The sequence below is a fragment of the Neoarius graeffei genome, chromosome 16 (assembly GCF_027579695.1).
Source record: "Neoarius graeffei isolate fNeoGra1 chromosome 16, fNeoGra1.pri, whole genome shotgun sequence".
In the NCBI taxonomy this organism is placed as follows: Eukaryota; Metazoa; Chordata; class Actinopteri; order Siluriformes; family Ariidae; genus Neoarius; species Neoarius graeffei.
The window spans coordinates 12,209,283-12,226,019 of record NC_083584.1 but is presented as its reverse complement, the minus strand read 5'-3'; positions in this window follow the sequence as shown (position 1 = coordinate 12,226,019).

Genomic DNA, 16,737 nt, shown 5'->3' with positions numbered 1-16,737 from the left:
TTTGAGAAACGGAGCATTTTTATTTTTTGCAAATTCGATAAATAAAAACTTTACCCAAAACGTCTGACAAAATCATTTCCGCTTAGCCGGACTTCTTAAAAACCTATCAATGGCTGCGTGAATTGACTTTAGTGTTGTTGTTTTTTTGTAGAAAGTGCCGTCTTGCCGAGGTATAGAATAGCTTTAGACATTTATTTAATTCTTCCTTGGGCATTTCAGTTCTGTAATTTTCAAACTGCTTTGAGCTTTTAAACCAGTCTAAAAAAAAAATTCAACAAGTTTTAATGCTTAAAGATGAAGAATGTAAACAAACCGGCGAAATGACAGGAGCAATTTGCGAAAAATGCGATAATAATAATAATTCTTGAAAAATAGAAAAAGATATGTTCTTTCCATCAAATACTTTCATTCAATATTTTGTTGTTGGGTTTTTTTTATATTCTGGGGTTTTGTTTTCGAGTAGAGTTTTTATTTCATCCTCGGTTCAGTAACACACTCCGCCATTTTGTTTTTCTCTACTCATGGTATGTGTGCCGATAGCCTAGTAGTAGAGTAGCCAATCAGAGCACGTGATTGCTCATATCTAGTCAATGTGGATAGAATATTTAAGAGTTAGTCCGCAAAATCGAGTCATACATGAGCTGATAGGTGATGAGGCGCGTAGCACCGAGTTGTCTATAATCCATGTATGACGAGATTGAGTGGAATAACTGTTTTATTCTATCCACATTCACTGGATTTTGAGAAACAGAGCATTTTTATTTTTTGCAAATTCAATAAATAAAAACTTTATACAAAACGTCTGACAAAATCATGTCCACTTAGGACGTAAACAAACCGGCAAAATGACAGGAGCAATTTGTGGAAAATGCGATAATAATAATTCTTGAAAAATAAAAAAGATATGTTCGTACCATCAAATACTTTCATTCCATGTTTTGTTGCTTTTTTCATATTTTTGGGGGTTTTCGAGAAGAGTTTTTATTTCGTTCTCAGTTGGTTCAGCAACACGCGCCGCCATTTTGTTTTTCTCTACTCCCGGTATATGAGCTGATAGACTAGTAGTAGAGTAGCCAATCAGAGCACGCGATTGCTCATATCCAGTGAATGTGGATAGAATAATACGTTATTTTTAGCTACAAAGCAAAATTGAAATATTAATTCAATTCACCATAAATATGTTAACAAGATGAAATTTTTAGCCATGTTTGTTTTTCTTGCGATCTGATAAGGTCTTTTCAACCAGATGTCACTTGAAACTCGTACTTTTGGACACTGTGACGAGAGAAACAGTGGCAGTGATACTTTCCTCCCACATTCCACAGGATTATGTGGAAAATGTCTGCTGCCAGTGGAGGAAAAACAGCAGAGTGTGAAAGCAACCCATAATTTATTGCTGTGTCTCGACGCGACGAAACAAAAAAAAATGCTATTTTCAGAGAATGGATCAGGGTGCAAAAAAAATGTCATTTTCAACAATCAATTTCACACCTGTCAGTGATCATGTGTTACTGATACATGATTAATACATAGTCCTAAGCCCAAAGCCCTAAATATTACAAACAGATAATCAGCATTAAACATGATTTGCTCCATTTGTTCCTTTTTATAGGTTACAACTCAAGGCATATAAGTACATAGTATAATACAAAACAATCCATGCACATGATCATACAAATCCACAGCTTGTACAAAAAACGCTAGACTGCGATCCCCCTGTAACACATTTCCAAAGGTCCAGTCTAGAGTAACAGAACCACATTATCCAGATGCATTATGTTAACGCATTACTGTGAATCATTACAACAGGCCAACTGGCACACAAGCAGTTTCCCGTCCAAAGGCATGCACCCCTGCGACCGTCAAGTAGTAAAAATAGCCTGACCATAGCTGTATACAGAATAAACAAATATAGCCGAAAAAAGTTCTGAAAATCTTGGACTCGATGCCTTATTGGGACATCATTGGTCCGTGATATAGTTCTCCTTTATCTCACGCATTAAGATGCCATGTACGGTGGATATTGTTACTAACTAAGGTCCGTTTTTATGTCTTTGGATTTCCTGCAAGCTCACCAGCTATTATAATTCTGAACAAACTATATCGACTTGATCAAAACTTGTGTTGATGTTTTTCAGCTATCAGGGATGGAGGTTTTCCTGTTTGTTTTAGAAAAAAAAAAAGACAGCCACATTAATGCAGTCATAAAACATAAGCTGAATACAGAAAGTGTGTGTTATTCTGTGTCTTTATGGAAACTTTTTGCCACAGCTCATGTTTGCATCAAGTTCGAATGAAGACCAGAACCAGGAGGATGACGAGGCTGAAGACCACGATGATGACTGGGGGGTGGGGCAGGCTATTTGCACAATGTTTAATTTATAATTGCTGAAAATCCAGATATCTGTACATCCAGTTTGAAATGCAATATGCCTTTTTTTTTTTTTGCATGTGTGTAAGTCCGTATTTGTTGTATGCACGATGCATGTGGGGTATTTTGTACCTGCGTGGGCCTCCACGAGGGCAGGGTGCCATTTTAGTGCCTACCTTGGTGTAAGATGTGTTCAGAATAGCATCTTTCTTGTGCGCTACTAAACATTAAAGAAAACAGTTTTTCCTTTGGATCTGAGAAATGATTCAGTTGTGTCTTTAGGGCAAATCTAAACCTTAGATCAATCTTGTAGGTGGAGAATTGACAAGCAGCTTCGCGAGTGCAGTGTTTTACAAAGTACACACAATACTAAATAACATTACAGGAAAGTTGCCACTGTAACACTTCAGTGGTTGATGGGAAATGAGGAGACCGGTAGAGGAATTGCGACAACTCCAAGGCGATCTTTTATTTTACTTTCACTCTAACATTTCAGCGATTTTAGTTCACACTGCACACATGGCGGTCTCTCTCTCTCTCTGGTTACCACCAACACTGCAAATCATAGATACCCCCTTTTCGACCAACAGGGAACAGGCTCTTGAACCGGTTCCGTTCAGGATTCTTTGAACCTTGGTGCCAGCGAGTGAACCAGCTCACGTTTTCACCAGTTTTGAGCAAAACCGTTGTAATCAAGGATGCATCATGAACAGGGTGCATTGCACAATGCACAACGAAAGTAAGCAGTAGTCACAAGATCTGGGAGCGCATTGATTACCTCCAAGCTTTTGTTCTGTTATTGCAGATATTTGTTTTCATTCCATTTTTGCTGAATATGTATCCTTTCCCATTGCGTTCTCCATCACTCTGCTCTGCTTCCTCTCCAAACTAATGACACGCCCACTGATGTCCTGGTTCGAGCTGCAAAAACCAGCTATATTTTTGTTCCAGATGGGAACCAACTTTTCAGCTTCCAAACCAATTTATTTTCCATCGAAATGCTCTGAACTGTTCAAAATTTGGTGTGCAAACCAGAATGGATCCCATTCCCTGTTGATGGAAAAGGGGTAAAAGACATTTAGCAGATGCTCTTATCTCAAGCAACATACAACATACCTAGAGCACCCTGGGGAGCAGTTGGGGGTTCAGTTCCTTGCTCAAGGGCACTTCAGCCACTCCTGCTGGTCCAGGAACTCAAACCAATGACTTTTTGGTCCAAAGCTACTTGTCTAACCATTAGGCCATGGCTTCCCCCTACATGCCAAAAGAGACACAACTAGGTGGATCCCCGGTAATCATACACAAGTGAGAATCATCAAGTGTTACCGCTGGATCAACCCGCCTCCTCTCTGTCCATCACTGATATTCAACCATGCCCCCACAGCCATAATTATCTTCTTTTCCCAAAAACCAGCAAAGGCACCACTTATGACATTTTAAATCCATTATTTGTGTGTGTAGGGCATTTAAACTTGGTGGAGCCCATCCCTCCCCAATGGACAATTTAGAGTAGCCAGTTAGCCTACTGCATGTCTTTGGACTGTGGGGGAAACCAGAGCACCCAGAGGAAACCCATACAGACACGGGGAGAACATGCAAACTCCACACAGAAAGGAGCTCGACTGTGAGGTTTGAATCTGGGAACCTTCTTGCTGTGAGGCAACAGTGCCAACCACTGCACTACCCACGGACATCACAGGGACGGATCCAGACCGATGTAACCGACGCACGTGCATCGGTCAGAAATACATGTGCACCACTTGGCATCAGTCATGGGGCATTTGTTTACTTTACCGCTAGTCAGCTACATGGCTATAGCCACGCTCAACCAACAGACCAATGATTCAGGATCTGACCACCTGGGGTAAGCGGTGATGTTTACCTGACCTAATTACCTGTATTCTCATGATGCTTTGTACAACCCCAATTCCAAAAAAGTTGGGACACTGTGTAAAACATAAATAAATACAGAATATGATGATTTACAAATCATGGAAACCCTATATTTCATTGAAAATAATACAAAGACAACATATCAAATGTTGAAACTGAGAAATTTCATTGTTTTTTGAAAAATATATGCTCATTTTGACATTGATGTCAACAAAACATTTCAAAAAAAGTTGGGACAGGGGCAACAAAAGACTGAAAAAGTTGTGTAATGATAAAAAATAATAATTTGGTTAATTGGCAACAGGTCAGTAACATGATTGGGGAAGAACATCCCAGAGAGGCTGAATCTCTCAGAAGTAAAGATGGGGAGGGGTTCACCACTCAGTGAAAAACTGCATGGGCAAACAGTGCAACAATTTAAGAATAGCGTTCCTCAATGTAAAATTGCAAAGAATTTGGGGATCACATCATCTATGGTACAGAATATCATGAAAATCTGGAGAATCTGGAGAAATCTCTGTATGCAAGAGACAAGGCTGAAAACTGACATTGGATGTCTGTGATCTTCAGGCCCTCAGGAGACACTGCATTAAAAGCAGACACATGTCTGCATTGGAAATCACTGCATGGGGTCAGGAATGCTTGAGGAAACCATCGTCTGTGAAAACAGTTTATTACTGCATCCACAAATGCAAGTTAAAACCAGATATAAACAATATCCAGAAATACTGCCACCTTCTCTGGGCCCGAGCTCTTTTATGATGGACTGAGGCAAAGTGGAAAATTGTCTCGAGGTCTGATGAATCAAAAGTAGAAATTCTATTTAGAAATCATGGACACCACGTCCTCCAGGCTAAAGAGGAGAGGGACCATCCGGCTTGTTATCAGTGCACAGTTCAAAAGCCAGCATCTGTGATGGTATGAGGGTGCATTAGTGCACGTGACATGGGGAGCTTGTACATCTGGGAAGGCATCATTAATGCTGAATGATATACAGTGGGGCAAAAAAGTATTTAGTCAGTCACCAATTGTGCAAGTTCTCCCACTTAAAAAGATGAGAGGCCTGTAATTTTCATCATAGGTATACCTCAACTATGAGAGACAAAATGAGGAAAAAAAATCCAGAAAATCACATTGTCTGATTTTTTAAAGAATTTATTTGCAAATTATGGTGGAAAATAAGTATTTGGTCAATAACAAAAGTTCATCTCAATACTTTGTTATATACCCTTTGTTGGCAATGACAGAGGTCAAACGTTTTCTGTAAGTCTTCACAAGGTTTTCACACACTGTTGCTGGTATTTTGGCCCATTCCTCCATGCAGATCTCCTCTAGAGCAGTGATGTTTTGGGGCTGTCGCTGGGCAACACGGACTTTCAACTCCCTCCAAAGATTTTCTATGGGGTTGAGATCTGGAGACTGGCTAGGCCACTCCAGGACCTTGAAATGCTTCTTACGAAGCCACTCCTTCATTGCCCGGGCGGTGTGTTTGGGATCATTGTTATGCTGAAAGACCCAGCCACGTTTCATCTTCAATGCCCTTGCTGATGGAAGGAGGTTTTCACTCAAAATCTCACGATACATGGCCCCATTCATTCTTTCCTTTACACGGATCAGTCGTCCTGGTCCCTTTGCAGAAAAACAGCCCCAAAGCATGATGTTTCCACCCCCATGCTTCACAGTAGGTATGGTGTTCTTTGGATGCAACTCAGCATTCTTTCTCCTTCAAACACGACAAGTTGAGTTTTTACCAAAAAGTTCTATTTTGGTTTCATCTGACCATATGACATTCTCCCAGTCCTCTTCTGGATCATCCAAATGCTCTCTAGCAAGCTTCAGACGGGCCTGGACATGTACTGGCTTAAGCAGGGGGGCACGTCTGGCACTGCAGGATTTGAGTCCCTGGCGGCGTAGTATGTTACTGATGGTAGCCTTTGTTACTTTGGTCCCAGCTCTCTGCAGGTCATTCACTAGGTCCCCCCATGTGGTTCTGGGATTTCTTTCAGCAAGACAATGCCAAACTGCTTTCTGCACATATTAAAACCGCATGGCTCCATAGTAAGAGTCAGGGTGCTAAAATGGCCTGTCTGGAATCCAGACCTGTCTCCCATTTAAAATATTTGGCACATTATGAAGTGCAAAATACAACAAAGGAGACCCTGAACTGTTGAGCAACTGAAACTGTATATCAGGCAAGAATGGGACAACATTTCTCTTTCAGAACTACAGCAATTGGTCTCCTCAGTTCCCAAACGTTTACAGAGTGTTGTTAAAAGTAGAGGTGATGAAACACAGTGGTAAACACGCCCCTGTCCCAACTTTTTTAAAGCGTGTTGCTGACATCAAATTCAAAATGAGCATATATTTTTCAAAAAGCAATAAAATTTCTCAGCTTCAACATTTGCTATGTTATCTTTTTACTATTTTCAATGAAATATAGGGTTTCCATGATTTGCAAATTATTGCATTCTGTTTTTCTTTACAGTTTACACAGCATGCCAACTTTTTTGGAATTGGGGTTGTATAGCGTGACCTGAGACAAAGAATCTAGGTCGAACCAATACACTGCTTCAGCAAGAGGTTGAAATTCACTGCAAATAATGGGCTGAGCCGTGGTCATAGCGGGCCGTGCCTGGGCTGTTTCGAAAGGTCGCGGGAAAAGGGAGATGTCTGTAAAGCTTGGCAGGGCTAGGACTTTTGGTGACCCTGTTGTGAATTTTTAAATCCCGGCATGCACGCACAGCTGGATCCAGGGCACTTATTAAAGTTTTCAGCGAGCCGCGCTCGTGCAAGGCTTTGGGGGCGAATAGCAGGCTGAGCCGCAGTCATAGCAGGCCCTGGCTGCCCTCTTGGGAAAGTGTCCCTGTGAAAATCCATAGCAATCTGGTAAAATTAGTGGAAATATTTCTGCAAATGTGCATCTGTCAGATTCTTGGGCTGGATCCGTCCCGGCATAATGCTGTGCTTAAATGCAAAAGCATTACAGGCCAGCCTTAGTAGTTTAAACTAATTTAGCCTGTTTAAAAACAGGCATGAGAAACAGCATGGCATGAGAGGGAATAAATCATACATACGATGCTGTGTTTTCCCTCTGAGACTCTAATTCGAAGTCTCAGGCATTTGAGGTCCTGTCAGAACCCAGACATCCTGAGATGATATCAGACCTCAGCTATATTACCTTATTTAGACCTGAGCTTGTATTATAGAAACCTCCGAACTCAAAAATATATGTATCTTGTCTGTTTAGTAACCAATTTCATTGACAGCCAGGTGACAGATTAATGAAAAACCCAGTGGCTCTGTTACACTATGTTCATGCAAGTGACAAAGTGATAGCTGAACACTCATTCATGATGCAGAACCACAATTTCAGCAACAAGCATTAGCACAACAAGCAACAGTGGAATAGAGGTCTTTGCAGTACTGTGCAAATGAGGTATGAGGCATTACAGTGACAAATCCAAATAATTGGCTTGAATGATTCCTCAGATCAATCATACAGTGTGATGTTTCTTCAGTTCTCTACTCATAACTCTAATATCTGCAATTAGTTTCCATTTTCTGCTTGATGTGGAAAATGCATATATAACCTCTTATTAAATGAGATCAGCGACATTATGAAGAAAAATAAAACTTGGAAGGACGTAGCAAAAATAAGCATGTACACAGCTAGTGTGGTTAGCTTGCTTTGCTAATCTGCCAATGGGGCAAGTACAAATCCTCGCACGTAACATGTAAATCAAACTTCAATACGTTTTAAACAAGTGATGTGTATGCATTGTATACTGAGCTGTATATTATGGCTGTTGTTTCTCATCAGAGCTAAAAATAAAAATGTTGGACTTTGCACATCCACAAGCAATAGTAGCAATCACTACACACCGCCAAGAGACAAAGTACAAGAGATATGAGTGACATTGGCTAGTGTGAACATACAGTTGGGGAAATCATTACTCAACACATCAATTCAACACATTTTCCTACTAAACATATTTCCACATGAAATGTTGAGCAAGTGTTGGTATTAATGCAATAAAACTACACAGAAAAATAAATATATGTTATTTACCAGCTGGGAGGTCTGTATCGTGAAATACCGTGACCGAGGTCTTGAAAGTACTGAGCGAGGCCCTCTGGGCCGAGGCCAGTATTCAAGGCCGAGGTCATGGTATTTCACCATACGGACCGACCTTAAGCTGGTAAATAATATATTTATTTTTTTCTTTACCAAATTCTAACAGGGCGGCACGGTGGTGTAGTGGTTAGCACTGTCGCCTCACAGCAAGAAGGTCCTGGGTTCGAGCCCCATGGCCGGCGTGGGCCTTTCTGTGTGGAGTTTTCATGTTCTCCCCATGTCCGCGTGGGTTTCCTCCGGGTGCTCCGGTTTCCCCCACAGTCCAAAGACATGCAGGTTAGGTTAACTGGTGACTCTAAATTAACCGTGAGTGTGAATGGTTGTCTGTGTCTATGTGTCAGCCCTGTGATGACCTGGCAACTTGTCCAGGGTGTACCCCGCCTTTCGCCTGTAGTCAGCTGGGATAGGCTCCAGCTTGCCTGCGACCCTGTAGAACAGGATAAAGCGGCTACAGATAATGAAATGAGAATGAGAAATTCTAACAGAAAACGAGAGCGCCCGAAAGGGAAAACAAAGCCAAGGCGAGCCGCCATTTTGAATCCTCATTCACGGCTCTAATGCAAATGGCTTCCTCCTCTGTATACAAGTGCACTTCCATGGCAGGAAAAAAACTACATTTTGCCGCCTATGTAGTCCCCTATTTACACAAAATTGAGTCATTCAGGATTCAGCCATGCTTTTGCTCGACGTTAGCAACAGTTACAGGTTTTTAGCTTTCTCCTGAAATGTTTTCTTTTATTTCTTCTTCCTCAGGGTAGTAAAACTCGCTTTCGCTGTGAACACTGTCGTTATCGCTATCCATGCTGTAAAATTAATGCTATTCTGCTGAGAAATGCGAAAATAAATGTTGACAAAAATTGCTACTATGTTTGTTGTTGTGAACGAATGAGTTGCCAGAGGTCCGTAACTGGGATTCGTACCGTAGGATACGGACCCGCTCGCCAGCCAATCAGAGCGCAGGATTTGGACTGCGAAAAAAATTAATTCTAATATTCCGCGCCATTCCATTTTACTGCACCAGAATCTTATGAGTTCTTTTCCTGTGTAGTTGTATTGTATTTGTGTCAACATTTCATGTGAAATACTGTACGTTGAACAGAAAAATGGTTTTTCAAAGTTCATTTTAACACAAGCTAGTGGAACAGAATACAGAAGGCCAGTCCATGAGACAAATTTAGGGCCAAAGCCACATTTTTGTATGACTGTAATTAAAAGTAGACAGCCTTTCGATTTCATAAAATCGGTGAAATTTAGTTCCCTCTGAAATGTGGTCATTGTGATATATGTTTATTGCTGTAATATCTCACAAAATATCAGGCCATTCTGTGGCTGGGAAGTTATTTAATTTGAGGGGATTAAAGCAAATAATGTGCATGAAATCACTCGCTTCACGCAGTCAAGCAGACAGAGGAAGTCCGTGTGCGCATGTGCAGGTTTACCTTCTTCTTCTTTTGGGTTTTACGGCAGCTGGCATCCACAGTGTTACCGGTACATTACTGCCATCTACAGGTTTACCTTTGAGCGTGCACCAACAGTTCCATCATTCTGTCGCTAAACGAACAGCTGATCACACCGAGGTACTCGCTGAGCGCCGATATTTATTAGTTTGGTCCTGCAGTTCCTTTCCTTCGTATATAACATAACGTCTTTTCTTCTCGCTTTCCGTTACTGTAGTCGGTCTTTCACATTTCATTCTCACACTCACGTCCTCCATTTTTCTCTCCTGTTTCAAATTTGTATCCCACAATGCCTTGCGTGAACGGGGAAAGCCCACCACGTGATGCATGACGTAGTATCTTGAACTGGGTCATGGTGAAGCCAGAGAAAATAGCAGATTATTTAGGGCCACATGGCCCTAAATTCATTAATTGTTCTATTTAAAATTTTTTAAAAATGATAAAATTGGCAGTTTGTGATTCAAATTCAGTAGCTTTCAGTTCACTAAGCAAAAATAATTGGGTGTCAGAAAATGATTTTTATGACCTACACTTGAAAAATCTGAAAGGTGGTATAGCTTTAAATATTTCCATTCCACGTGGCCAAATGCTTTCCCTCCATCCAGTGAAATTGCTTTTTCAATAGTCAGAGAGGCACAAGATTACATTCAAAAGTCTTTGGACATTGGATTATTAATAACAACCATAAATAAAGCCTGCATGATCCTCTGATACAAGGAAGGCAGATCTCAAGCCGGCATGCCAGCACCTTTGCTGGTAGCTTGACATCATTGTTAAGACAAGAGTGCTCTGAGAGCACAATATCCCCCACTACAATATATTGCAAACAAAAATGCAATATGCATAAAACTGTCCTATAACAAAGCTTTTTGCCAAGTTTCGTGAAATTCCTCCAAAACCTGTAAGAGGAGTTGAGTTCAGAAGGCGAGAACCCTTTCTGGGATGGCTGGACGGACAGATAGACAGACGGGCTTCAGGCCTTTTGGCCAGCGGGGGATAAAAACTGATGGGTCTGTAGCTTCTGCATAGGTTATGGTCCTTATCTTTCTTTAGTATAAGTGAAATCAAAGACTGATTCAGTGTTGATGGTAAAACTCCATGTTCCAGTGACTCATTAAAAACATCTCATGATAAATGGGAAAGTTGCGCTGCAAAATTTTTTGAATACTCCAGCTGGGAAAATGTCTGGACTGGGAGTTTTATTATTCTACATCAGTGAGATGCCGGAAGTTATTTCCTCTTGGCCCAGTGGTTCAATCTAAACTTCCTGCTCATACTTCATTTACAGTTGGTATGGCTAAAAGATTACGAAAAGACTCCATAACAGAAATATCAGAGGGAGGCTGCGATTTGTAAAGATTGCAGTAAAAGAAGGAAAACTCAGAATTTATTTTTACTGGGTCTGTGGTCAGGTTATGAAACTGAAAATAAGGTTATGAAAGGAATCACATACACCAATCAGTTATAACATTAAAACCACTGACAGGTGAAGAAGTGAATAACATTGATTACCTCAATACAATGGCACCTGTCAAGGGGTAGGATATATTAAGCAGCAAGAGAACAATCAACCCTTGAAGTTGATGTGTTGGAGGCAGGAAAAATAGCCTCAATGAGGCTGTAGCTCATACCAGCCACTGTTGTTGTGTGTGAGTTTGAAATCCGATCAATCCTGTGGGAGGAGGAGTGATTTTTTTTAAACTTACATATGACCCCTGTGTAGCAGCATCCATGGCAGGTGGCGCCACCTGGTGAAAAACTCTTGTGGGAATATGTCTTTAGAGTCTTCTGGGTGAGTTTCAGTGAAAACATGCTAGCAGTTTACGAACTGTAGTGTTTGGTGTGACAAGTCACCTAAAATTTTCAAATGTCCATAAAACATTAAATATGACAGGTGGTGCCACCGTCTTGACAACATTTATACATACCAACTTGGGGAACATTCCATATGAGTTTGTTCAAACTCTGATCACTCCTGTAGAGGAGTAGTGATTTTCATGAAATTGCACGTGACCCCTCTGTAGCCTCATCCAGTGTTGTAGTTGAGTCACTAAACCTCGAGTCCGAGTCCAGTCTCGAGTCCCCAGTGTTCAAGTTCTTCTACATATGGAACACATAGCAGTGCATTTTTTCCCACTGCACGAGAAGTCTGTAAAAGCAAAGTGGACAATCCTAGGGGTGTTCTCTCCAGGCATTTTAGCACCATTAATGTTAGTTTGTTCCTGAACATAACGTATGAACAGGTGAATGTGCATTCTCTTGCACTAAATTAGTATAAAAATTAATGTAGATATAAATCTCATGTCATATTATTATGGCATGTTACAAAAAATACAGAAAAAATCCAAGTCCTCATCTCCAATTTACGAGTCCAAATGCAGTTAATGCACGAGTCCAAGTCCGAGTCATCAGTGCTCAAGTCCAAGTCAAGTCACAAGTCCTTAAAATTAGGGCATGAGTCAGACTCAAGTCCGAGTCCTGGACTCGAGTACTACAAGCCTGGCCTCTTCCATGGTAGGTGGCACCACCTGGCGAACAATTTGTGTTGGAATATGTCTTTAGAGTTTTCTGGGTGAGTTTCAGTGAAAACATCCCAGCAGTTTATGAAGAGTAGCGTTTCATGTGACAAGTCACCCAAAAATTTCAGACACCCAAAAAATCTTAAATATGGCAGGTGGCACCACCATCTTGACAACTTTTACGCACACCTACCTGGGGAACATTGTCTGCGAGTTTGATCAAAATCTGATCAATCCTGTTGGAGGAGTAGTGATTTTTGTAAATCATGGACGGATGATGATGACAGACGGATGACAGATGGACGACGCATGATCGTATAAGCTCATCTGGCCTGGCCTGCAGCCGGATGAGCTAATAAAAATGGGCAAGCATGAGGATCTGAGTGATTTTGGCAAGGGCCAAATTGTGATAGCTAGATGACTGGATCTGAGCATCTCCAAAATGGCACATGTTGTGGGGTGTTCCCAGTATGCAGTGGTTAGTTTCTGACCAAAAGTGGTCCAAGGATCCAAAGGACAACCAGTGAACTGGCCACAGGGTCATGGGTGTCGAAGGCTCATTGATTCACATGGGGCACAAAGGCTAGACCACATGGTCCAATCTCACAGAAGAGCTACTGTAGTACAAACTGCTGAAAAAGTTAACACTGGCTGAAACAGAAAGGTATCTTTCTAGATTAGCTTTGTGCTCCATGCGAATCAATGAGCCTTTGACACCCATGACCCTGTTGTTGGTTCACCAGTTGTCCTTCCTTGAACCACTTTTGGTACCGTAGGTACTAACCACTGCACAACCACTGCATGTCAACTGATATGACCAGCCTTCCAAGAAAGAAGCAAACCACTGCCATGCTGTGTAATGAATTCCATGACTCACGAGGGTGGACAAGAGTGTCTTGTGACTGACTGTCTAAGCCTGTTGAAAGGTTGAGGAAGATGAGGAGTGATGACAATTTGGCTGGCCTAGCAGTATGAAGCATCTCAGCAAAGACCACAAGAGCAGTCTCTGTGAAGTGTACTGCCTTAACGCTGGACTGGATAGGATCTTGGAGTTTGGACGTTACAGTATATGGGTGATAAAGTGAGACAGTTCATTGTAGACAGCATGTTCAAGGATTGTAGAACAAAAAGACAGACATGATACTGATCAGTAGTTGCTAATGAATAAGGTATCCAGAGTGAGTTTCTTCATGATGGGAATAACCACTGCTGTCTTGAAATTAGTCATTATGTGGCCAAATATGTTATGGAGTCATTAATAGAGATGTTGGAGAAGAATCTGGTGATCTGGTGATCTTATGTTGATGGAGAAGAAAAACGAATCAAAGAAACATGTAGGAATAGGGGCAGGAGGTACTTTTTTCCAATCTTCTCGTCAAAGGAGGTGGCAAAGTCCTCAGCAGTCAGGAAGGACAGGGAAGGAAGAGGTGGCAGACTAAGAAGTGAAGAAACAACGGTGTGGAGCTTGTGAGGATCATGTGCAGAGGCATTCAGCTTTCCCTTGAAGAAAGTCTCAGCAGCTGTCACATTGAATGAGAACCTGGACAGGAGAGCATTATCATGGGAGATCAGTATCAAGTTGTGATCAGTGCAGCCGATCACTCTCCACTTTGGTTTGGTTTAGTAGTGTACATATTTGACCTTCTTTCACTTTTAGATGGACAATCTGATGTCTTTCTCTGGCTCTATTCTTACTCTTGTGTTTGTGTAATGAGGTTCATGCTATGAGTCATAGACGGGTGATTAGTGTGTCATTAGGCAAGACAGCAAGAGAAAGAAGGCAGGGCAGGAACAACGGCAGGACAGCCAGCGAGTCCAGAACACAGTTATTTGATGCAGATGAATAACAGCACACAAGCAGGTCTTCTATTGCTTAACCAGGGAAATGAAGTTCAATGAATTCCACTGAATCAGGAGCCAATGAAATTAGTTTGGGTGTGTTGCAAGATATACTCATGACTATAATAATAATAATAATTATACAGGACACTTTTTTATGAAATAAAAACCTGTATTCTATTCCCTTCTTGCAGGTTTCATTCATTTGGTTTGATAGCATGCAATATTGTTGGCATATCGCTTATTCTACATGTATTACGTCACTCTACCCAATGGACAATAAGCGTTGAACATGGTTTGCGATATTGCATGGTTGTCAAGACAACATGACGTCACACGTCGGAGACGTAAAACTTCTGTGCTAGCGAGCAACTGTGACGATTTGTAAACAAACATGGCCGCCCGGTTTGCTTCGTTAAATATGGAAGATTTTGAGAGAATTTTGAAAGAGAAAGAAACATTGAACACCTGAAAGGAATGTGTATGTACAGTATAACGAGACCGTCAATGATGGTGTAGCTCACTCTGGCCCATCTAGTCCAGAAGGAACGATCTAAAGTGGGCCACCTTGCGCAATAAATGTTGCGAGCTATACACACTATATACAAGCTATATATAGAAGTGATATCCACCCTAGGAATACCGACCTATTTGCCAGAAAGAATCCAAAACAGCGAGGAATTTACCAAGAAGAAGCAATTTTTGTTGAACTGCTCATTAAGGCTTAATTAGTCCATAACTTCATTAATAATTCTAATGAAGCAAATCTGAGTCAAAGTTATATGCACCCTAGGTACCCCTACCTTCATGCCAGAAAGAATTAAAATTGGTGAAGAATTGAGGGAGAAGAAGCAATTTGTGTGGAAACTGTTCGTTAGGTCTTAATTACTCCATATCCTCATTATTAATTTGTGTAGAAGCTACAGTATATGCACCCCAGGCAGACCTACCTTCCTGCCAAAAAATAATAAAAATCGGTGAAGAATTGAGAGAGAAGAAGCAATTTTCGTGAAATGTGGACAACGCCAGACAGACAATGGATGACACATGATGGCATAAACTCATCACCTGTTGGCTGATTGAGCTAATAATAATAATATCAGCTGGCTTTTTTGCATGGTATATCAGATATATTCCATTATCATGCTAGCTGGGCGGGCAGCACAGTGGTGTAGTGCTTAGCACTGTCGCCTCACAGCAAGAAGGTCCGGGTTCGAGCCCCGTGGCCGGTGAGGGCCTTTCTGTGCGGAGTTTGCATGTTCTCCCCGTGTCCACGTGGGTTTCCTCCGGGTGCTCCGGTTTCCCCCACAGTCCAAAGACATGCAGGTTAGGTTAACTGGTGACTCTAAATTGACCGTAGGTGTGAATGTGAGTGTGAATGGTTGTCTGTGTCTGTGTGTCAGCCCTGTGATGACCTGGCAACTTGTCCAGGGTGTACCCCGCCTTTCGCCCGTAGTCAGCTGGGATAGGCTCCAGCTTGCCTGCGACCCTGTAGAACAGGATAAAGCGGCTACAGATAATGAGATGAGATGAGATGCTAGCTGAATGGAATAGACCACTCAACGCCAGCCAATATTATTTAATTATTATTAGCTAGCTAGTCTATTTGACCGTTTGTGGCTCGGCCAATCAGTACAAGAGTTTGTAGGTTGGTAGGCACTCTAGATACCAAAATGTATGTGCACAAGCACTGAAAAAGTGAGCTTTTCATAATATGTCCCCTTTAAATAAAGCTGCAGGTGTAACTTTCTTATTCTTTCAGCATAAACACAATGTAATATGCAAAATGTTCCTTATTTTGCTCTACAGTTTGATTTCAGAGGTATAGATGTCACCTATTTATAAGTAAATGGCATGGTCTTTATAAAAATAATAATAATAATAATAATTAAAAAAAACGACCTGGCCTCTGTAAAAAAAAAAAGAATAAGATGAGGAGAATCATGTCTTTCATAACAGACAGTTGGACAGAGTCAAGCGACAGATTTAGCTACTCAACTTCTCTGAGCCGAGGGAATTTAATTAAACTTCCCAACAGGCTGCTCTGGCTGATGATATTGAGTCATCTTCTGCCTCCAACTGTAGCACTGATTTCACACAACACTACTCTATGGACTGGTCTTGTCTCATATGATCACACTAAAATCGCAAATATTTTGCTTGCATTATGTAGACATACTGACTTCATAAGTCCACCCTCACCTTCTGGTGAACATTATAACGAACATCACCATCACTGCATGCCTAATGTAAATTTTAATCAGCACATCAATGCTCGTTAACATAGAACTGCTCGGTTTGTTCTTTGTTCTTTCTGAAATTATATTTCAGCCATTACAATTTGGATTTAAATTAAAAAAAAAACATGTATGCCTTCTTTCGAAAATATACAGTACCAGTCTAAAAATTTGGACACCCCTACTCATTCATAGGCTTTTCTGTATTTTGACTTATTTTCTACACTGCAGAACAATACTAAAGACATCAAAACTATGAACCGCTCAACTAAGTAAAGAGAAATGA